A 24,697-nucleotide genomic window follows, 5' to 3' on the forward strand; every position below is an offset into this window, starting at 1 on the left:
GTTTCATATATCATGCCTGCCCATTCATCTGCCAGCAACTTCCCCTGGAGAATAATGGCTTCTTCTGCTCTTACTCTTTCCAAATCTCATTTCTCTTTTTGATAGGCTCCACCCTGGAACCACACAGAGAAAAAAACTCTGGGGAATGTAGTTTCTGGCATCTCCTCTGGGCTGTGCAGAGGAGACCAAACAAAAAGTAGTTGTGATGCAAAGCTCATAACAATGAAGCACAGTGTGGTTTGCCTCAATGTCTCATGTATATTTTTATAAAATGAGAAAAAAAAAATTGAAAGTTATTTTAGTTTTCAGGGAATTCTGAATGTATTTTGGTTCTTTAAGCATTTCAAATGCTTAATCAATCTTTCCTGAGTGAACACTACTGCACAAATATTATTTGAATATGTTTGAGAATGTTTAAATTATTTTACATATGGAAAGCAATAATATTTTAATTAATTATTAGAATAACAGTAAGAGTCTTAAGATACTTACATGAAATGCCCTGGTTGTACAGCATTTTCACTAAATTTTAAGGAGCCAATGGAATAAGGAATGAATACCTAAAGGACACAAAAATCTAAGTTTTAGTCCCTGATTTGACATATGTCTTCCTTTCAAGACATATGAAGACTCAGACTACATTAAAATAGAAGTGGGTATCTCTGTGACTTGGCCAGGAACATTGCCTCTGCAATGAGACCTAGGAAGACTTCAGGAAAGACCATACTGCTCTTCATGCATTTTAATTGTTAGGACTGTGTGTCCACTGTGCCTGTTCCAAGTGTGTCACAGGCAAAAGGTGCAAATAACTCTTGAATATTTTAAGTCCCTGTAGTGTTTGCTTACTATGGGTATTCCTGGAATACAGTGGGGAAAAAGAACTTCAGAGCACGGTGGATAAAAAAAGAGGGAGAGAGGGCACTTCACGCCCAGTGAGCCATGGATCCCCCTGTTGCAGTCCAGATCTGGCTCTCTATGGGCTTTGCCATCTCCATCATGGTATGGCCTTGGTGCCATATTGTCCATTGTGTTAACTTTTCCTATTAATTGTTTTTCACTTACTGTCCTCAACCCTGTTGGCCTAGGTGGTCTAATGTTGCCATTCTGCTCCTCAACTGCTATCATAATATTTCCTTACTCTGGTCCTTCATCTATTCACAAGGATCTATTGAATACCCACCATGTGCTATTCATGGTTCTGGACTGTAGTTATACAAAGGTGAATAAAATAGTCAAAAATCCCTCCAAGCAGAGGTTACATTTTAGTAACTAGAGTCAGAAAATGGACAAAATAAATAACTAAAATATGTTGTTATAGAGAAAAAGAATTCAGGAACAGGTATTAAAAGTTTTTGTCAGGGAGGCAGTTTTGCAATATTAAATAATGTAGAAGGCTTCACTGAAACTGTAACATTTATGTCACTTGTAGAAGTTGATCACTCTGTCTCACGTTTCTCCGTGTCCTTCTCACTCCCTGTATTTTCTGCTTTCCATTCCTTCTTTATTTTTTCTCCTTAGTATTTACAATTCTTTAAATATATGTATTTTTCGTTTTCACTGACCTCATTAACTATAATCTCCATGAAGACTGATTTTTTTTTGATGTTTTGTTCACTGTTGTATTCCTAGTTCCTAGACAGTGCTTATCACATAAAAAAAAAAGTGATAAAGGTACTTAAGTGAGAAATTGAATGAGTGAAGGAAGGAAAACATTTCAGGCACAGGGACCAGCAGGTGCAAAGGCAGTGATGTGAGAGTGTACTTGGTGAATTAAATGAAAAAGAAGCCAGTGTAGCTGGAGTGGAGTGAGTTTGGGAAACAACAGTAGGAGATGAAAACAGAAAAGTCATGGAGCAGGAGGTGGGTGGCAGCCTTAGGCCATGGTGGTAACTTTGTCTCCTACTTTGAGATGAAAAGTTATTTGGATGGGTCATATTAGTGACAAGACCTCACTTTTGTTTTTATAAGATTACTCTGACTATTGTGTTGAAAATTGATTGAAGAGCCAAGAATGGAAGCAGAGAGACCAGTTAGGAGTTTACTGCATAACAGTCTTCCCAGTATTTGCTACTGTCCAGTCTCTGTGAGTGCAATTACCTTATTGTCCAGAGTACTGTTTCTTCTGCTCAATTCAGAGCAGGGAAAAATAAAAGCAAACACAAAGTGCCATTATAAATAAATTAAGAGGGAGAGAGAAAGATACTGAAAACTGTATGACATGGTTTTAATCATGTCCGTGGAAGTAAATGATTTATACCTAATATTAATTACTTTAATAATTTAAAAATTTTAAATTTCAATGAATGCAAATGTGAAAGGGAGGCTGGCTTTAATACAAAAAGCATCTGGCATAAGATTTTTTTTAATGTATTTTTATTGAAGTGTATTCAGTTTACAGTGTGTCAATTTCTGGTGTGCAGCACAGTGCTTCAGTCACATAGGAACATGCATATATTCGTTTTTATATTCATTTTCACATTCTTTTTAACTATAAGTTACTACAAGATATTGAACATAGTTCCCTGTGCTATACAGTATAAACTTGTTGTAAGACTTTTTAAAATACGTATTTTTGTATTTAGGAAAAAATTCCCTTCAGTTACTTTTGAATGACAGTAAAATATTTACTAGTACAGATACAACACCCTCCGGATAGTTAAATTTAAAAATGAGGCTTTTACTTTCAGTCAGCACATTTCTTACTCTAGACAAAATAATTTAGTCATAAAAGAACTACCCTGGAAAATTTATTTACCCTTAATTGTGGCAAATCATTTGATCTTAAATCCTCATTTCAATGAAAGAAGTTTCAAGCAGTCATAAACTTGGCTGTGACTATAACGCGGATGCCGACAATCAGTTCTTTCCTGTGTCAGGAAGATCCGAGAGCCTTAACAGTGTACGATGGGATGTACTGTATGTTTCATATCAAAAGCTCTACGTTTGATGAAAATGGCTTTGCTAAAATTCTGTGCATCGGAGACACGATCTTTCTCTCTTTGACACACACACACACACACACACACACACACACACATTCAGTAAGTAACAATAATTGACCAGCTCACAGGGGGGACCTTTGACAAATATTCCAACAAATGGACAATAGTGAATCCAGCACTTACAGCTCATATTTATATATTGGAAGATATTTTAATAATACATTTTTGAAATTTCCTTGGTTATTAATATGCTACAGATGAACAATAACTAACAGGTAATCAATACTTACCATGTACTAAGCAACATGCTACATGCTTTATGTATAAGCTCTCATTTAAGATCCAATAAAATCCTGTGCACAATGCGCCCTCAGAATGCTCATTTTGGAGATGAGAAAACACGACTAAAGGTTAATTCTCTGGTTCATGCAGAGTGCAAGTGACTTGGGAGAGATTCAGATTCTAATTCCATAAGGCAGCTGTTACCCACTGCACAAGACCATCATTTAAAACTATGCTGGGAATAATTAGTTTAGACGTTAAAAATAAAACACTTGTTAGCCTAAATAAAATAATACTTAATTGCTTACTTTAAAAAACACAATTCCTCTAAAAATGAACTTGTTTCCAAAGTTCTACTCTTGGGGTCAATTAATCAAGATAGATTCTCTGACCCATCAGGAAGGGTCAGAAGTCCACAAAGAATACGCTGATAAAAGTGCTTTGTAATTATGAGGCACAGCTTAGAAGGGCGAGATCTGTGGCTGTCAATACAGATTTATAGTTCCTATCTCTCCTTAAAGACATGTTCTGGCTTAGAGTAACATGTGATGTACATGGTACACTGTTTACACAGGAAAGAGCCATTTCAATCAAGAAACATCTGCATCCTGTGCTCAGATAGTTACAGTGCACACAGAACATTTTCCAGGGAACCATTATCCACAGATTCTTGCTTCATTTACTGTAAAATATCCTACACAAGTGAGCATCCCCTAGATAAGAACGCTTCCTTCAGCAAATAAAATTTAGTTCGGCCTTCTATAATCCCACTAATAATGAGAGAGATCTGTAGCTTAATCCTTTTCTTGAAAATTATGAATGGAAATGCAATTTATATTTTATTTTATGATTTTTTGAAAGTGAAAGTAGATTTATTCAGGGAGGTGCACACCTCATAGACAGAATGTGGACAATCTCAGAAGGCAGGAGAGGTGGCCCTAGGAGATACACGTTCCATAGACAGAATGCAGTCCATCTCACCCAGAAGGGAGAGTAGCCAGGAGGTGTGGCGGTGGTTAGTTTTTAGGGGCTGAGTAATATCATATGCTAATGAGTAGGAAGATTATTCCAACTATTTTGGGGAAGGGGTGGGGATTTCCAGGAATTGGGCCCCCACCCATTTTCTGACCTTTGATGGTCAGTGTGGGAACTGTCATGGTGCCTGCAGGTGTGCCATGAGGTTCAAAGTCTACTGGAAGTCAAATCTTCTGCCATCTTGGTTCTAACCGGCTAATCTTTCCTCAATTGCTGTCACTCTTTTAATGGTTGAATTTACATTTTAGAATAACAATTAAATGGTATAAGGGAACATTTTTTCAAAATAGAAGGTTTTTGTTTGTTGGTCAGTTTAGGGGTTTTTTTCTTTCTTTTTAGCTCTTATTTTTAGAATTAGTATTTACAGATGAGTGCTCTAGGATAAAAATAAAATTATAGCATGAGAAGGCACTGACACATCCTCTGGCCCCCTGACATTTTTAAACCACAAAGGGAATTAAAGTCCACAGATGACATTATAACACTAAATGCCTTAAAACTTAACTAGATAATGACTGTGACACCTAACTTAAAAAAATTGTTCTTGGGTTTATTATCCAAAAGAAAAGTCTGCTGTGCCTGATTCTTTACTCTCAATCAAGATTTACCATTGCCTGATCTCACAAGGACACCACTGCATGGACCTCATGGACCTGATCACAAAGTGACCCAGATTCATCTGAATTCGATCCCTGAGGACCAGAGAAGGAAGAAGAATAAATTCACACATCTCAAGTGCCAAGCGTGGTCAATGGTTTCCAAGATGGCTGCTAACAATTTCTTTTCTCTAAGCACATATGTCTCCTCGCATCAACAGGTGGGGTCGATTTGCCACTTCCACTCATGAATCTGGGACAGGACTTCTGTGACTAGGTCACTAGAAGCCTTCTAGTTTCTCCCTGAGCCTCCTGGGACAACTGCTCTTGGGATGCTCCCTCGGGGAGCTCAGAAGCCATGCTATGAGGAGCCCAAGAGTCCAAGTTCATGGATGGTCCCTGCATAGATGTTCCAGGCGGCAGCCTGTTATTAGTCCATCCAGGCTGCCATAACAAAATGCCATATACTGGGTGGTTTGAACAAAAGAAAACTGTATTTTCTCACTGCTCTGGAAGCTAGAAGTGCAAGTTCAGGGCACCAGCATCATCAGGATCTGGCAAAAGCCTTCTTCCAGGCTTGCAAATAACCTTCTTCTCCCTGTGTTCTCACAAGGTGGAGAGAGAGAAAGCTGTCTGGTGTCTCTTCTTATGAGGGACCAGATCAGGGCCCCACCTTTATGAACTCATCTAACTGTAATTACTTCCCAAAGGCCCCATTTCCAAATGCCATCAGATTAGGAGCTGGGGCTTCTACATACAAATTTTAGGAGATGCAAACATTCAGTCCATGACTCAGCCCTAAATGACCTTCCGTCTCCTAGCCAGCACTGCTTAGCCTACTCAGTCGTGAGTGAGCAATCTTAGGCACTGAGCCAGTCACACTTTGCATGACTGAGGTTCCATCTGCTGTCTTACTAAAACCTCATAAGAAATTCCGAGTTTGAACCACTCAGCTAACTGCAGTCAACTCACAGAACCCTGAGGGATAATGTTGTGTCATTTTAGGCCACTAAATCTTGGGCTGGCCTGTAATGCTGCAAAAGCTAATCCAGGCAGAAATTAGCACCCAAAGTTTAAGCACTGCTGTAACAAAAACTGGAACATTTGTCTTTGTTTGGGATTAGGAAGAGAGTAGAGGTTGTATCTCAAGGAAACTCTTAACAAACGATGGAAAATAGTGAGGTTTTGTAACTGCATATGGGGGTCCATATTATGTAGTGGCTGAAAGTTTTTGCAAAACAGTTGTAATATTGAAAACATAAAATATACCTATTAAAATGGTAGATTTGTCTAAGGAGATGCTCAGGCAGAAGGTTAAAAGTGTCAAATGGTTACTTTTAGCCATGCCTGATAGGATATGTGTATAGAGAAATGATCAGAAAGGAAATATTCAGGATTCAAGCAGAACTTAGAGAAATGTAATGGAGTTAGGAGATGCTAGATTCAGAAATAAAAATGCTTATTATCCCAGCAAAAAGTCACTTAAACTAAAATGACCCCATTCTATATTTCCCTTACCCTGTTCAAATTATTTCTTATTTTCTGTCTCTTCAATTACTCATTTGCCAGTACTTGAAACTTCTACACACTTCTTTCATACAAAGATGGAAAATTGTTTATAATCTCTGACAATGTGGCATTTGTAATTAGAGTGACCTTGAAAAGAGAGATCTTGAAAAAAATGATTGAATAAGGATGCTAACTTAAGGTAGGGATTATTTTAGCAGGTCTGAATTACCCAAACCTTGCACCTTCCAAAAAAGTTTTGACCCTTTTGGGAGATGACTTTTAAGCTCCTGGAATTTCCTGCCTGATAAGAGTGTTTTTTGTTTACCTGGGTCTTTGGACCATGCCGGAGAGTTTATGCTAGCAATGTGATTTATTTTGGGGGCTTTGGGCCACATGGTACTAATTTGTCCACTGGAGGATCTTAAGGCTGAGAAACTAAGATCAGTCATGGGGGCTTTCCAAGCATACATGACCCATACCCAATAAAATCCCTAGACACAAAGTCTCTTGAGCGCTTTTCTGACTAACATTGCCTGCGAGTTTTCACACACTGTTGACGGGAGAATTGAGTGCTGTCCATTAGACTCCCCTGAGAGAAGATACTCGGAAACTGTGACTGGGATTTTCTAGACTCTGCCCTGTCTGCCTTTTGTCTTCGCTGATTTTAATCTTCGTTCTTTCGCAGTACTAAACCATAACCCTGAGCACAACAGCTTTTCTGAGTTCTGAGTTCTTCTAGAGGAACACTGACCTAAAAGTTGTGTTGGGGGCCCTGGACTACAGTTAGGGATGCCACAGACAGGAAGTAGACTGAGATGGGAAGAATGAGTAAGGGTTACTTACACGAATAAGGAAGAAACCTTATTAATTTAGTCTCAAGTACTATGTGCTTTACTTACAGGTTTGAATGAATGAATGAGTGTGTACACCAGCTAATCTAAACATGTTGAATCCTAAGAATGGGAAATAAAGCTAAAAAAAGTAAACGGATAAGTTTAAACTAGTACAACCAGCTTGTTGATACTGGTATGAAAATGCTCTTGATAAAATCAGCATGTCATTAGGAACGGTTAATTATTATTTCTGATCAGTGAAAACTCATAACTCTAGCATGCATATGGCTGGATTTGGAGTCAGATGACCCTGATTTAAATAACTTTCTAGTCAAATGGTGTTTAAAAATGTCACCACCATTTTCTAGGCCTCATTTTCCTTATATATAAAATGCAAATAGTGATAATTCCTCTACGTATGTCATGGAAGTAAAAACATAATATTAGTAAAAGGACACAGAAAGTGATAGTACAAGACTCTGTTATATGTTTGTCATTATCATGGTTCCAAATTTCTTCTTCTTCTAATTATTTAACCACAACTACCATCAGCACCACTATAACCACTGTTCTATTATTACTATTAACTATTAAACTTAAGACAAAGAGGCCAAAGACATTAAAATAGATGTTTTAGTGAAACCACTTTGAAAAAATAATCTCCAGCTTTTTCCCTCAAAATGATATTATGGAAATGATATTAATTGGAGAGGCTAATAGTGTTAGCCACTGTATCTTGAACAGAATGTATAGTCACTATGTTTTTTGAGAAGTATATGAAATAGGCATTATTTTATATATATATATATATATGCACACTATTATGTATAATATATATTTTATATATATATATATACACACTATTAAGTGGTGTTAAATATATGTATTTTTTATATTAGACACAACCAATGCTGAAATATCATGAATAAAATTCTTTGCTTTTGGTCAAATCTGTCTTTCTTCAGGAGGAGTGTAAATCTGAAGACAAGTGAATGTGGTGCATTGTTGTCTATTTGTCTTAGATAGTGGTGGAAAAAGAAAGGTGTGTCATAAAGAATAAAAATTATTCAAAGAACCATGGAGAATAGGGACTGTCTGTAAGAGAAGGAAAAAACAAAAACAACTCACGTCACTGCCCCTTACACCTCACCTGGTGATTTTGTGCATTGTTAATTCATTCATTGAGATCTGGTTCTAAATGCTCTGGCGGGATCAAGGAACGGCTCTTCTCTAGGGGCAGGAAAAATGCCACAGGGTTTTAAAATCAGAATTCATGTTAATAAGTCTAAGAACCAATCTTGCTGATACAGAAAGATTAACTCTGCATGCATTTCTGTCTCTCAGCTTTTTTTTTTTTCTTGGCATTAACACAAAATGTGTTCTGTTGACTCATGGTGCGCCATATTAGTTAAATTAAACATCAAACATCTGTCTAACTTTCTGATTCCAACATGAATGTGTTGGCAGTCTCAGTAAAATTTTGAGCTGTTAAAGGCTCTCAATCAGTCAAAAGGATAGAGCTGCTGTAATGGCAAACTCAGCAAGCAATTACATCAAAGGATTTAAAATCTATTTCAGTAATGCCTTCTGGATAATGGCATTGATCTCAGCGCTCCCCTTGCAGATTTCCTGATATTGCAGAGCAAGGTTTTGCATGGCTTCACATTTAGAAAAACACCATTCCCCATTTCTTTTTATGTGAACATAGTTCAGTTCCCTTGAATACACCTACACAGCTATTTCTGACATAATATCTATAAGCTAATCGACCTATATTCATAAAGCCAAAATTCATGCCATGCCCACAAGTCTTTCTTTTTTCTCTTCTGTCACACCAGTTTTGCCAAGGTGGGAGAAGGAATGAGAGGACTTTTCTTTTATATCCATGTTTTTCTCCTACTCTTAAGTCAAACACAAATAGATTAACCCATCAATCAATCCATAGTTCTCATATTTTAATCTTCACTCAATTTGTTTATCTTTTGGAGTTGATATGCATAAATGCAATGATTGCAGATGGGGATGTTTCAGGTTAAAGAAATTTTTATAAACTTATTTTGTTCCTTTTTTCTCTTTCTTCCCTCCCTTCTTTTCCTCCCTCCTTCATTCCTTCCTTCCATTATTCCTCTCTCTCTCTCTCTCTCTCTCTCTCTCTCTCTCTCTCTCTCTCTTTTTTGGCAGGGGTTTGGTTAGGGAAGAAATTTATTTAAGAACTTTCATGAACTATCTGTAGATCATCTAAGTGGGTTTTCATGCTGTCCAGGCCTTTTACTTTATTTTTTAATCTGTTGCTCTAGTGAAGGAATATCTAGATGTAAATTCATGCTAAAATTTGGGTGCTTTAAAGCAGCTGCTAAGTTAGTCAAAATCATGTTGCAGCTTTCTATTTTAAAATAAGTAAAAGTACAAATCGAATTCTAGGGAACTACGTATTTTTTTTCATATTATATAATAGATAATGCATGTGAGATGATTTACTTATTTGTTATTTATTTATTTGTTCTTTAAATCTAGAACCTACTCTATGCCAGAATCCCCAGTGTACCATTATACAATAGTGGAATAAATCTTATACTGCTAAATATCTTTGCATTATCTTCTACACATATTAATGTTCTTTCCATCTTAAACAAATAAACACATTTTGGCACCATACTTATCCAGTTGCCTCAACTGTCTCTCTCCCCTTTATACTCAGGCAGTTGGAAAGTGTTCTCAAAAATGCTGTTTCCATTTCTCACCTCCAAGTCATCCCTCTAATGTGACATCAGCTGCTAGGAGAAAGATGATTAAGGGTGGTTGACCACCCTTAATTAATCACCTTTAACCACCGGAAGTCTCCCTCGCTCCAAGGGAAGATGAAGGCCATCTGCACTTCTTTGAGTATACTAGGGCATTTCAGGGATGGGTGGGTATTCCAACTTTTATTCCTCTATTATACAGAACATTAACAATCAAGTCACTGTCCTCTCCAGTTCAATGAAAGGAAGGAGTGCCTAGGTTCAACTGATGGGATTTGGGCAGGAAGGAAAGGGGGAAAAGTGAGGCGGGAAGGTGATGTGAATTTGTGAGTCGACTTCTTTGGGTTGATTCAGGATACTGTTATTGGGCCTACATAGGAATATACAGTAGGATATGAAGGGTTGCATGCTTGTATTTCCCTGTCCCATAAGTGCCAAAGGGGATTCTTTCAAGTGGGAAAAGCTGGATGTACCGTTGGGGCTCGACAACTCGAATCATTACTTTGAGCGGCAAGTTTCTGAGACTGATGAGTTTTCTAACTGAAAATTCTATTTTTCTAGTTGGAGGTTGGCAAAGGAAAGGCACCTTCATCTAGAGACGCCTCTTGGAGTTTTGGACTTGTTGCCTCTCTGACAGAGCTTGGCTATTATCTTGCTTCTAGGCTCTTATTAAAACTGAATGCCTGATCCATGAAAACCTTATAACTCTGATCTGATAATACAATTTTTGAAGGTCGACTCAATTACTAACAAGGTGGGAGGAGTCTAAAAAGCTTTGCTTGTCAAATGGCAATGAGATATTCCAGAATTCAACTGGCCTGGCCCTGGACAGATCTCAGCTTTACATAAAAAGTGGCAGCTAGCCCTTCAGGGGAACCTTTATCCCCCACTTTGCTTTCTACTGTCTCAGACTCACAGAGGTTCCGCTGAATGTCCAGGCCTGACTCCCCGATGGCTTAGCTAAGCTGGAAGTTGATGGTGTCCTTTGGATTGGGCGGTATTCAACAGTAGTACCAACTGCAAAATCAAAAATGGTCATGGTTAATCCACTTAGCGGGTGGTAGTGAGAGTTATTCTCATAGTTCTGGCTAATGTTCCCCTTAATTAAACGTTGCTATATTTTTAGTGACCCTTGCTGTCTGGTCTGCTTTTGGAAAACTGCAGACTAGTAAATAAAAGACACCCATTTGGGGGCCATGTAGTGAGGAAGTGCATGATGATTGCTGACTAACTGGAATACTCATGCAAATGCCCATGGTAAGAGTAGTTTCCTCATGAAACTGCCTGAAGTCAACTTGCTGATTGAGCCTGCACCAGCCAGATTGCCATTGATGCTGCTTAGATCCATGCTGGGCATGGCAGTACATCTGATGCAGAGGCTACCATTGGATGCATACCTGTGACTCCTGCCAAAATTGACCTGTTTGTCTCTAATTGAAGGAGGCCATATGGCACAGGGCAGGGCTTCTACCCATTTTTGACAGTTTGACTACATGGATCTTTGACTTCCCTCTTGGTTATCCGTGGTTCCTCTGCACTGTTTTGATGGTTATTTTTTAGCTTACAGTGCTTCTAGTCTGATCCAGCTGACTCTCACACCACTATGGCCCTTAAAACTAATCTGTGTCATGTTTTCAGATTTCTGGACCATTTGCAATCTGGAAAAGGATACCAAAGTATTCAATGGACTTTGAATACTCTTTATCATCTGATACTGTTAATTATTGGAATAGCCTCCTTAAAAATTGACTTTAAAAGATTTCTAACTCTACTTCCTTCTTAATAAGGCCATTTGGTCACTCAATGTGACTATTCTCAGAAAGAAAGTACCTCCTCTCAGCTACTTCCTAGCAATGATCAAAATGGTTTTATATAGACCTATTCTGAGAGTTGGGGAATTCGTTGTAACCATTCCTGGGTATGGTCCTGCTTTTATTCCCCTAACAGCAGCCCTAAGGTAGTCTGGTTGGTACACTCTCTGGGTTGAAGCCTGGTCACAAGAGAATCTAATGAATTCAAGCTGGATTCTTATTCAGCCACAAAGATTCTCTTGTTAGATTGGCATAGTCACATATCATATGGTCACATATGTACTGACCATTTGGTTGAATATATTACTTGCCAGTTCCTTCTGTAGTGGAACATATGAGCCAAAGTGAGGGACATAATGGGTTTCTGTATGCTTTCTAACCATGATCATCTTCCTTAAAACTGATATCTAATGAAAAATCTGGGTTTGAGTAAGAAATGATTGGGGAAAAGTTGAGTTTATAACTACCAGAAGAGCACACGTGAATTTTGTCACAGTGGAGAGATAATAATGATGTTGGTGTCTGGGGAGAAAATATCTCAGATGCTCAAAAGTACAGGTGAGGAAAGAATGACCTTAACAGTCTCTTCCAGAATCACCCCTGGAGTCTTCCTTATGAAGGAAAATACCTTGGCGCAGTTTTCTTCAACTGTTGCAAGCACTATAAATTTAACTCACTGTTGAGTCTGTCAAATCCCTTTCTTACCCCAATCAGACTGTTCTGACTATTCCCATTAACCTTACCAAGAAGTCTACTAGGAACAATTGATGATGACATTCCTCCACCTTCCATGTAAACATTCATTAACACTTTTGGATGTCTTCCCCACTCCCTTCCCTCAAACAGTCCCTCCAAACACAAAAACTAGAATTGATTACATAACTGAACTAGGAACCCTAAGGCTACCTTGGAAGCAATTTCAACCTGAATTCAGTGACTGCTATAGACCTTTCTTGAGGGGTCCCAAGAATTTAACAGTAGCTTCTTTCCAAGGGCAACATGTACAACCCTGGGATATACTTGCTATCTGGGAGTCAGGTATTAACTTGCCTTCCTCTCCAAAATACAGTAACCTGCATATTAGGAGTGATCATAAGAGACATTCAGGTGACTAAAGAAATGACTCCAGTAGATCATGTAACTTACAATGACCATAAAGATCTCTTCAAAATGAAGCTACCTTTAGTTACTCAAAGGAACTTCCCAGAGGGACAACTGACTTCTTCATGTGTACTCTGTGGGTTATTTTCCATAAAATGGGAGTTATCCAATTAAAAAACTGTTATGAACATGTAAAATAAAAGGAACAAAAAGAATGAGTGATTTGATCAACAGAAGAAAGAACAGACTTAGAAAATAAACTAAAGATCTGATTGGAAAAAAGCAACAATCTAAATAATACCTGTTGAGTTAATATCTGTAAGGATGGAGGCATGGGGTAAGAATAAGGGGGCATAATAACTAGAAATTGGGTCTTGGTATAATCACAGGTAACATTGGTCAGATGCAGAATAATGAAATTATTAATTTGTGAATCCTAAAATATGTCCTGACCAGAGGTTGGATTTGTTAATCATTTGAAAAGGGCTGACATTTTGATTATGGAATAGGCTGGACTCTCTCACACTTTGTGAAGATTGGAAAATAACGCATGCTATTATTTTGTATAGAGCATTCTTTTTTGTTTTTTACTTTGTAGTGTGACATGCTAGAGCAAACTTTATCAATATTGTGATTTACATTTTAAATAAATGAGCTATTTCTTGGTACAAATTTAAAAAAAAAAGCTCTGGGAAAGGATGTTTTCCCAAAGAAACACATCTGTTTTGAGTGATCTTAAAAGTATTTTTGTCTTTGATTTGTTAGTTAGGTAACTGGGTATCTCACTGAATAACATTAAATTGATCGGCATTTAGTTTTCATTCTTAAAGCAAATACAGAAAAGAAAGCAAGAAAAGCAGAGATTTTTGGAAGGCAAGCTTACCCTAACCTTATATTGAGATTTATAGTAAATTTAGGGACACTGAGAATTAAATAGTTATCAAGAAAGTCAAATAATTAAATTTTAAATTGTGGTAAGATAACTTCTCATTATTAGCATCAACTCACTGCAGACTAACGCAATGAGGTCAAATATTGCTAACAGAAAATAAACAAATATCAAAAAGCACAATTTTCCTCTTTTGTCTGCTCTATGCTGTCCCCAAATAAGAATAATAGAACTCATCAACCACACTGCATACACAATTAAGAACTCATAGGAAAAGCATTGATACAAAAGGATTGTGGTAGCTAAAATTAAACCCCTGAAAGTTAGACTAGTTAATAGAATGCTAACTGCTGACACAGTTTCAATTAGTGTATATTGTAGATTGCATGCTATTTCAAGCAAGGACTATATAAAATTAGTGAGCTGAAAATAATGAAAGATAATTTGAATTATGGTAACATCACTATTTCCCATCTAATATTTATACCACATTTGCAATTTAATATTCATTCTCATTACTGTCAAATGGCAACAGCAAGAACAGAAACAGTCTTCATTGTTTTCCTATAATGTATCTTCCCTGCCAGTTGGAAAAAGAAAGTTCCATTTCCATAATGAAGTTAGAACTCCAGTTCTTTATTGGAGAGAGAAATGTTCATGCTATAAGTGAATAATTTTGTAACTCTTAAAAGAATAGTAGTGGAGTTTCATTTTATTATTCATTTGAATTTTTCTTATAAGCATAAGGGAGTTAGAGATGATGGTCCCAAATACAGATAAAATAAATCATGCTACAAAGAGTGCATTAATATTTTATTTCCTTTCATTAATGTATATGGTGAAAAGTTAATACTTATTCATATACATATTATTGACTAAAATGTGATGCCAAAGAAAAATATTTTGGTTTTAGATATCGGTGTGTTTTACACTATTACTTTTGATAATAATCATGATAGAATAATCCATCATTGAAAATGTACACTTATAAAGCTACAGAATATGGATGGAATGTATATACTCTTAGCAATAATTCTAGTTATTCTTCTCTTGCTTTTGCAAATAATTTGCCTGGACAGCTTTTTTCTTTTTGTCATTATTCTATATGTGCCTTATTATTTTTAGGCAAAGAAGTTTTTTTTCATTGTTGTCACTGTCAAGAGTCTAGTACAATATGTAATACATATCCTGCACTCAAAAAATACAGAGATTTTAAAAAGTTAAATAAAGTATTACATGGCAACAATTAAGGGACCTAGCTACACCTAATGAATCACTGCCTAGTATAATGCCTTCAAGATGCATCCACATTGTTGCAGCAAAGAGCAGGATTTCATCTTTTTCTCATGGCTGAATAATATTCTATTGTGCATATATATATAAAATTTCTTAATCCATTCATCCAGTAATGGACACTTAGATTATTTTCATATCTCAGCTACTGTGAATAATGATGGAATACACATGAGAATGCATATCTTTTCAATATCACTTTTATATCCTTTGGTTACATGCTCAGAAGTGAGACTGCTCATTTATAAGGGCATTATGCTAAGCGAGATAAGCCAGATGGTGAAAGACAAACAAAGTCCTTAGACTATAAAGAGTTTTGAAAGAGGAAAGTGCCAGTCCAAGATAGCAAGACAGAGAGCTCTGAATGCACCTCCTCTCATGGACATACCATGTACATAGCTACACATGGAGCAATTCCAGAAATTAGCTGCGTGAATCCTACAAATGGGGCAAACAAGAAAATACCAACATTGAAATAAATCTTAGCATATCCTCAACTACTGGAAGACATTAAGAACAAAAAAGGCAGCTTGGACAATAACAAAGATTTGCAAAACAATGAAGTGCTTGACTGGGCTGGAAGTAAGGCTTGCCTCCTACATGAGAACAGTCTGTCAAGACTGGGAGAGGTGGCTGTTTTCTCTAATGCACACAAACCAATTCAGAGAGTCATGGAAATGAAACAGAGGCATATGTTCTAAAGAAAAGAACAAAACTCCAGAAACAGGACTTAAAGAAACAGAGGTAAGTGATTTACCTAATAGAGAGTTCAAAATTATGGTCATAAAGATGTTTACCAAGATCAGGAGAACAATGCATAAACAAGGTTAAAATTTCAACCAGAAGATTAAAAATTATAAGAAAGTACCAAACATAAATCTCAGAGCTGAAAAATAAAATAACTGAATTGAAAAACTCAATAGAGGGGTTAAACAGGAGACTAAATAAAATGGGAGAAAAGCTCAGTGAACTCAAAGACATGGCAGTGGAATTCATCCATAAGAGGAGCAAAAAGAAAAAGAATGAAAAAGACTAAAGACTGCTTGACATACTAATGGGAAACAATCAAGAGGACCAATGTTCACATTATATGAATCCCTGAAGAAGAAGAGAGAGAAAATGACAGAAGCTTATTCAAAGACATAATGGCTGAAAACTTCCCTAAAATGGAGAAAGACGTACCCAGATCCAGAAAGTCCATCAGTTCCAAGTGAGATGAGACCAATGAGATCCAAACCAAGACACACTAAAATTAAATTGTCAAATGTTAAAGACAAGGAGAGCATCTTAAAATCAGCAAGAAAAAATCAAGTTGTTAGTATAAGGGAGCCCCAAAAGACTTTTAGCAGATTTCTCAGCAGTAACTATGCAGGTCAAAAGGGAATAGCATGATATATTCAAAGTGTAGAAAGAAAAGATCTGCCAACAAAGAATGATCTATCTGGCAACGCTGTCCTTCAGAATTAAAAGAGAGTTAGAGAGTTTTCTAGACAAGCAAAAGCTAAAAGAGTTCATCACCACTAGATTGGCCTTACAAAAGAAATATTAAAAAGACTTCTTCAAGCTGAAATGAAAAGATGATAATCAGTAAGAGGAAAACATATGAAACTGTAAACCTCACTAGTTAAGGTGAATAGATAGTTAAATTCAGAATAATCTGATATTGGCATTGTGGTATGTATCACATAAATCTAGCATGAAAGTTAAAAGACAAAATATAAAAAACATACTAATTTAACAGCTACATAACATAAAAAGATGTAAATTGTGATGTCAAAAGCATAAGATGTTGGGGGAAGTGTAAAATGTAGACTTTTAGAATTAATTCAAACTTAAGTTGTTATCAACTTAAAATAGACTGTTATAAATAGAAGATTCTTATATAAGCCTCATAGAAACCACAAAGTAAAAACTTACAGCAGATACATAAAAGAGAAAAAGAAAGAAATCTAAGCATACCACTATAGAAAATTATCAAAATCACTAAGGACAAGAGAAAGAGAAGAAGAAAGGAACAAAGGAATTATAAAACAGACAGGAAATTGTTAACAAAATGGCAATAGTAAGTTCATACCTACCAATAATTACTTTAAATGTAAATGGACCAAATTATACAATCAAAAGACAGAGTGGCTGGACAGGTTAAAAAAAAAACAATAAAAACAAGATTCAACTATATACTACCTACAAGAGACTTACCTCAGCTTTCAGGGCACACACAGGTTAAAGTGAAGGGATGGAGAAAGGTATTTCATGTAAGTGGAACCTGAAAGAAAGAGGGGTATCTACAATTACATCAGACAAGGTAGACTTTAAGACCAAGACTGCAATAGGAGAGATAGAAGGTCATTATACAATGATAAAGGAATCAATCCAATGAAGAAATACAACATTTGTCAATATTTGTGCACCCAACATAAGAGCACCTAAATATGTAAAGCAAATATTACAGACCTAAAAGGAGAAATGAACAGCAATACGATAATGGCAAGGGACTTCAATAACCCACTTATCTATCAGTAGATTGATAAGCAAAACAGAAAATCAACAAGGAAACACTGGGATTAAGTAACACATTAGACAAAATGGACTTAATAGACACTATGAACAATCAATAGGTCAAAAAAGAAATCAAAAGAGAAATGAATAAATCTTGAGACAAGTGAAAACAGAAATACAACATATTAAATCTAAGATAAAGAAAGCAAAAGCAGTTCTAAGAGGAAAGGTCATGGTAATAAAGACCTACATTAAAAACAAGAAAGAGCTTCAGTAAACAACCTAACTATACAACTCAAGGAATTAGATAAAGAAGAACAAATCAAGCATAAAATTAGTAGAAGGAAAGAAATAACAAAGATGAGAGTGAAAATAAATGAAGTAGAGACTAAAAAGATGGTAAAAATCAATAAAGTTGAACTATTTTTTCAAAAGACAAACAAAATAGACAAATGTTTAGTTAGACTCACCAAGAAATGAAAGACGAGTTGTTACAACACCACAGAAGTACAAAAGACTATAAGAGACTATGAATAATTATATGCCAAGAAACTGGACAATCCAGAAGAAATAGGTACATACCTATAAACACATAACTTACCAAGACTGAATATGATGAAATAAAAATATGAATAGACCAATTACTAGATGTGGAAAAAACCTAATTATTTATTGTCAGATGAATGGATAAAGAAAATGTGGTGTGTATACTTTTTAATTTATATATATTATATTTTATTTATGTATTACATATTTTATATATTGCATTATGTATATATATATATATATATTCCTATATACATATGTAGGAGTCTTATTCAGCCATAAAAAGGAAGAAATCCTGTCATTTACAACAAAATGGATAAACCTAATGCCTGGAGGGCATTAGGCTAAGTGAAATAAACCAGACAGAGAATGACGAATACTGCATGGTATCATATGTGGAATCAAAAAAAAAATTCAAGGTCATAGAAACAGAAAGTAGAAAACTGGTTACCAGGTACTGGGTGGTGGGGAAAGTAAAGAGAGATTGGTTAAAGGGTACAAAATTTTAGCTATAAGAAAAATACAATGTTTGGCTCTAATGTAAAACTTGATGACTATGGTTGATAACACTGCACCATGTAATTGAAATTAGCTAAGAGAGTGGAATTTAAATGTTCTTATACACACACAAAGATTAATATGGGAGGTGATGGATGTGTTAATTAACTAGATGGGAGGAATTTTTTCACAATGTACACATATATCAAATCATCATAATGTACACTTCAAATATTTTATAATTTTATATATTGACTATACCTCAATAAAGCTGAATTTTTAAAACAGACATGCATTGTTATATTGGATTAAATGGTACAGCCCAAATATATACTGCTTGAATGAATCTCACTTTAACTGAAAACAGTGATATTTTAAAAGAAAAAATGATAGAAAAATATTTACCATGTAAAAATGAATCAAAAGGAAGTTATAACAATTATATTATTATCAGATAAAATCTATTCCAGAACAATAATGTCAGGGATAGAATAAGACATATAATAATAATAAAGGGATCAACTTATCAACAGGATATAATGGTACTAAGTGTATATATTCACAATGATAGAGTTATAAAATACATGAAGTAAATATAAATAGGACTGAAAGTAGAAGTAGATAGCTTAGCATTTATTCTTGGAGATTTCAACATTCCTTTCTCTGTAATTGGAGAAACAAGTAGAAAGAAAACCAGTGAGTATACAGAGACTTGTAAAACACTATCAATCAACTTGACCTCATTTCCATTTATGGAACAATTCACACAACAGCAGAAGACACATCCTTTTGAAATGCTCATAGGCTATTCACCAAAATAAACAATACTCCAGACCATAAAACAAGTTCAGTAAATTTCAAAGGTTTGAAATTATACAAAGTCTGCTTCCTTATCTAAATGGAATTAGATAGAAGTCAATATAAATAGATAATACACCAGGATAGGAAGCACAGACTTGATTTGGTAGACCAGAGAGTTATTTATTGAAGGGTTTCAAGCATGGAAGTATCACATTTGGTAGATTTCTCAGGTAGTAATTAGAGTAAAGGTCATAAGAGAGGCGAAGCTGGAGGGACTATGATATGAGAGGTACTGCAGCTTGGGTGAAAGGTGACGAGGCCCTGCATAGAAACAGACTTGGGAAATACGTACCAGAAAAACACATGCAAGGCATGTTGACTAATTACAAAAAGGATGAAAAACAAGCACAAGATGGCTCCATGTCTCCTGCTTGAATGATGGGGTGCTAATAACTGATAATGCAGATGAAAGAGGGAAAGTATTCTATTCCTCACAACAGTCCTATCAGAGGGCACTAGTGCATCTCTCTTAATGGATGAAATCTGGAACTTGGGTCAAATGACTGTCCCAGACCAGACTGCCAGTACATAGTGGGACCTCAGTAAATGAGGTCTAGATGATGATGATGATGATGATGACGACGACTATTATTATTAACTTGTTGCGTCTTGGGAGAGAAGGAGTATTACATGAAAAGCCTGTCGGGACCTTATGACATCACTGTCACATCAGGGAACTAGGAAACTCCCAAGAGACTCCTGGGGGTGCTTGGCTTAGATACCCCACCATGGGTGATGCCATCCCTGACTTCTCCCAGGTGCCCCTCTCATTGCTCACTCCTTCCCCTAAAACTTTCTTGAGCGGTAGCTAGGTGCTAAGTCCGGAAACTGAGGATAAGACAGTCAGCACTATTGTCAGGGATAGGCATGATTCTTTTCCCCAAAGAAGATGATTAAATGAAACCAAAAGTTAAAACATATTGGGAAATGCCCTGCAACGAGGGAGGTAAAGACAACTATCCCCTTTTGGCAGGGTTACTGTGGAGTTAAAGGAGAAGTGGGATGTATGTATTTGGGGATGAAAATTTCCCATCTAATGGCTTCTAGTTCCTCTGTAGAGTGGGAACCTAGGACACCTCCTGAGGTGGTGAATGCAGAAGTTTTAGGAAGTGAAGGTTTGAAATAATATTGAGGATGGGAAAGACAGTAGACCAGGTAAATGACATAAACTACAAGAGGCAGGGAGCTTTTATCAGTTCTGTTCACTGATGTAGTCTACATGCTTAGAACAGTGCCGAGAAATACTAGACACTTTATATATACGGAATGAATGGTTCAATTTCCAGCAGTCTTTGAGCTATTCTTTCTAGATCAAGAGAGTATGGTCTTAACAATGTCCTTGTGTGAAAGTGTGTGTGTGCATGCGTGCGTGCACGCGTGTGTGATTTTATCCAGCAGATACCAGCCACCTCCTATAAGACAAGCCTAAAAAGGCAGAGAGTTAGTATTTTACCAAAGAGGGACAATGAAAGAGAATGGCCATTGGGATGGTGGCAGTGGACAATGGCTTATATCATGTACCATGAGGAGTTAAAGATAAGAGGTAACATGACTAGGGCATATACAGAAGGAGCAATGTATTAGAGGTCCTTGCAAGGCTGGAAGATTGGCATGCTGAGGACAGAAGTTGGAAAGGCATAAGTTTGAGGTCAGAGGGTAGGATGTCGGAGGGTATTATTTCAGAAGGTACAGCTGTCCCTGGTCGGGAGCTCCAGGTCGAGGCCATAGTCATATTGGAACGGAGGCAAAGGGCTTTGAGATGAGGAAGCCTAATGCAGTGCTTTCCAACAGAAATACACAGAAATGTCTAAGCCACATGATTAAGCCACGTGTGCCATTTTTGATTTTTAAGTAGCCACACTTCAAAAAATCAGAAACCAACAGTTGAAATCATTTTAATAATGTATTTAATAGACTACAATCAAATATTTATTTCTAAATGCACTAATATAAAATATTAATGAGACATTTTATGTTATTTGTTTCAAACTAAGTCTTTGAAATCTGATGTATATTTTACATTTATAACCCATCTCAATCAGACTAGCCACAAATGAAGCACTCAGTAACCACGGCCCTAGTGGAAAAACTCTGGTGATGGGACTCCGAGATCTTAGAAGCCAGGGCCCCTGAGGTGAGGGACTTGAACTTTAATTTACCAGCAAACTGCTCTATGGGGCATGGTTGACCTGAATTCTGTGTCATCCAACACTGTTAGCTGTGAGAGGCACTCCTTGGTCACTGAAGTTCCCAGAATACTAAGGTGCTTTGTAGCTTTGGAGAGTTTCTTACCACAGTGGCTCTCCTGATGGTAGTTTAGGAGATAAGACCTTTTGCTATTGACAATTCCCCTGAATCTCTGGCCTTTGAGGGAATTTCTGAATTCATATCTATAATTATTTTCCTAAAGTGAAAACTATTTTTACAGTAATGCCTCCTTTCTTTGCTGAAACATCTCTGCCCTATGTTCTCTGGCTGTGGGTGATGCTATTTTGTGGCTAGAATCTCTTGGGACACTTCCACTGTCAACCCTTTGCTCATTTCCTGATACTGTTCAATGTTTAGTCAGTGTTAGGCTATCTGTCTTAGCTCACTGTAAAGTCTTACTCACCTAGATTTTTCCCTATGATGCTGAATGTGTAGACTAAAAACTCTACCGTCCTCGCCACTGTGGGAACTCATGACAAATATCAGAGGTGGACCTTCTCAGTATCCTCTGGCCTTCCATACCTACAAGAGAGGGGGCAGGCAGAGGATTAACCAGTGTAGAGCTTGATGTTTTCATGGTTTTCTTGTTTCTCTAGTTGCCTCATGGTTTTCAGTAAAAGCTGGGCAACCTCAACTACAGCATTAGCTTCTAAAACATGGGTAGCTTAGGAGAAAAAGGCCAACTGGAGTGGAAGCCACAGTTGTGTTCCTCTCATTTTGAAGACTTTTATGGATAAGGAGCTTAAAGACCAGTCCCTAACTTGGTCCCACCCAAACTGAATAATATTAATTTTTAGCACAAGTTGGTGGTCTGGATCAAGGAAGAATATTCAGGTGGTATCCCTAAAGCAACAGGGGTGCCCCATTTCTGACACTCCAAAACACAGCATTATTGAGGAGGAGGTAGTGCATTGTTGGGCGCAAGCTATGTATCTAATCCTGCAGATTTGCCTTAACTTTGTGTCCATTTGTAACCTTAATGCATTTTTAGTTGCTCTTGGTGGGTTTTCCCTTGAGCGCCCCAAAATGTCATTTCCTAAGTCACTGTCTTAGTGGTGTTCTGCTCAGCAGCAAGCAGCACTAAAGATTTAGGGAAAACCTTACACGTAGTAGCCTGACCTCAGTTGTTTTGGAAGTGATCCTTCTTTTCTTTCTCTTTCCAAATCTGAAAGTCCACTCTCTTTGTGACTTTATCTCTAGGAGCAACTAGACATCACAGGGGACCAAGGGGAGGCCTGGCCTCCATGAGCAGACCCCCTGCCCCCTGCCAGAGACTGATCTCTGACTGACAGAGAGTATGGAGCTCTTGTTAGAAATCACAGTATGAAAAAAATGGGGGAGGAACAAGTCCTCTGGCAGACAGACACCTACCATCAGGAAAAGATTGACAGATGCAGGCTTGAGGAGTTGACATGAGACTGTTGAGACAAAAAGGCCGATAAATAGGGGTTACTTGGACATAAACTCTTTGGGACAGTTTTTAGTAAGGTTGGAATCAAGTAAGACATAGGGTTAAACATTGGAGCTGGTGGTGGTGAAGTAGCGAGATGGTGGGGGATGCCTGCATGAGTCAGTGAGATTCATGAGGTCCATCAAGTTTATTGAGACGCTGATACCCTGCGACTAGGTGGGGTCAGGGGAGTGGGTGGGATTCAGAGCCAAAGTGAGGTCTGGATGGAGAAGAGGATCTAATATCTGCGTGTTCTCTGGGGAAGAAGGGAAAAAGGCCAGTATAGGGCATGAAAGATGGTTCATCAGAGATGTGAGATACGGAGGTCAAAATGGCTCTGGTGACAAGAAGAAGACCAGTGTTGAGGGCGAAAAGTTGGACATTTCGAGGAAGGTATGTTACAGTGCCACAGAGCTCGCTGGTAGCAAAATGAGAAAGCTGGTGGTAGGGGTAAAAGAAAAATATATGAAATATTGACAGAACTCAATAAAAAGGAGGGCTCTGAAGGCAGAGGAGAGCGGTGAATGAGGCTCTCAGTAAAGAGGGGAAGTCAGTGAAATCGTGGGCACTATGACAGAGTGGCCTCTGGTGGTAGAGAAGGAAATCAGTCATGATGGATAAAGAACGAAAAAGCATGAGACTCATTGTAAAGACAGAGGACGGCAAGGAAAGGGGAGACGTGTGGGATGGAGGCTCAGGTGGGGCCTCCTTGTGTATTCACAGGCCTAGCCAGAGAGGCCGCTCACAGGCTCTCTTCAGCATCCAGGGAGAGGCTGAGAGCAAGAAGCGGACAGGGCTTCAACGGAGGGGCTGGTAACTGGTTTTCTAGAGTGTCTGCTGAGAAGATGTTTGCCAGAGTCTGAGATGAATCAGAGTTCCTGTGGAAGCCACAGGGAACACAGAGGGAGGAGCAGCTTCCACAGGATTCGCAAATAGTAGGCGGTCAGCCTCCGAGGACTGCACTGCACGTCTCATGAAGGGGTTTGCCGCAACAGCTGTAAAAAGTTGCCCTAATCAGGAAGCTGGTCCACATGGCTGTAGAGGACCTGAATAAGCAGGCAGGGTCCTCTGTGAGGAATAATCAAGAACTTTTGTTTCACCCCAGCCACGGAGATGAGATCCACTGCCCTGCGGAGGACCCGGGCTTTCTGCAGAAAGTAGGGGGAGGGCACTGCTCAGGCCCCGCCCCTGGCATGGCCCCACCCCTTAGAGCATGGGGCGGGGCCTCCAGCCCAGGTCCCTCCCTGGGCTTCCCGTTTCCACAGCTAGTTTTGGAACCTCACCGGTTGCTCAGCCACAGATGCTGGAACTAGAGCCAAAAGAATAGAACACAGTCTGTGTTCTAGGAGAAGATAGATAATTAAGGGGAAAGTTACAACACAGTGTGAAAACTGCGCTGGGAGGCGTGAGGGCACAGATCCCAGTTGGGAGAGTAAAGCGAGAGGGAGAAAGTCGGGGAGAGAAACAGGGAAGGGAAATGAAGAGAGAGATTGTTCCCCTTCTGAGGCTTTTCATCATCGTGGGGGCTCCTTTCCCTAATTAGGGGGATATACACTGTTGAAAACAAAACCCTAAGAAGGAGACTTTGATATTATGTCTCATG

This window comes from Camelus dromedarius, chromosome 1 (genome assembly GCF_036321535.1).
Source record: "Camelus dromedarius isolate mCamDro1 chromosome 1, mCamDro1.pat, whole genome shotgun sequence".
NCBI lineage: Eukaryota > Metazoa > Chordata > Mammalia > Artiodactyla > Camelidae > Camelus > Camelus dromedarius.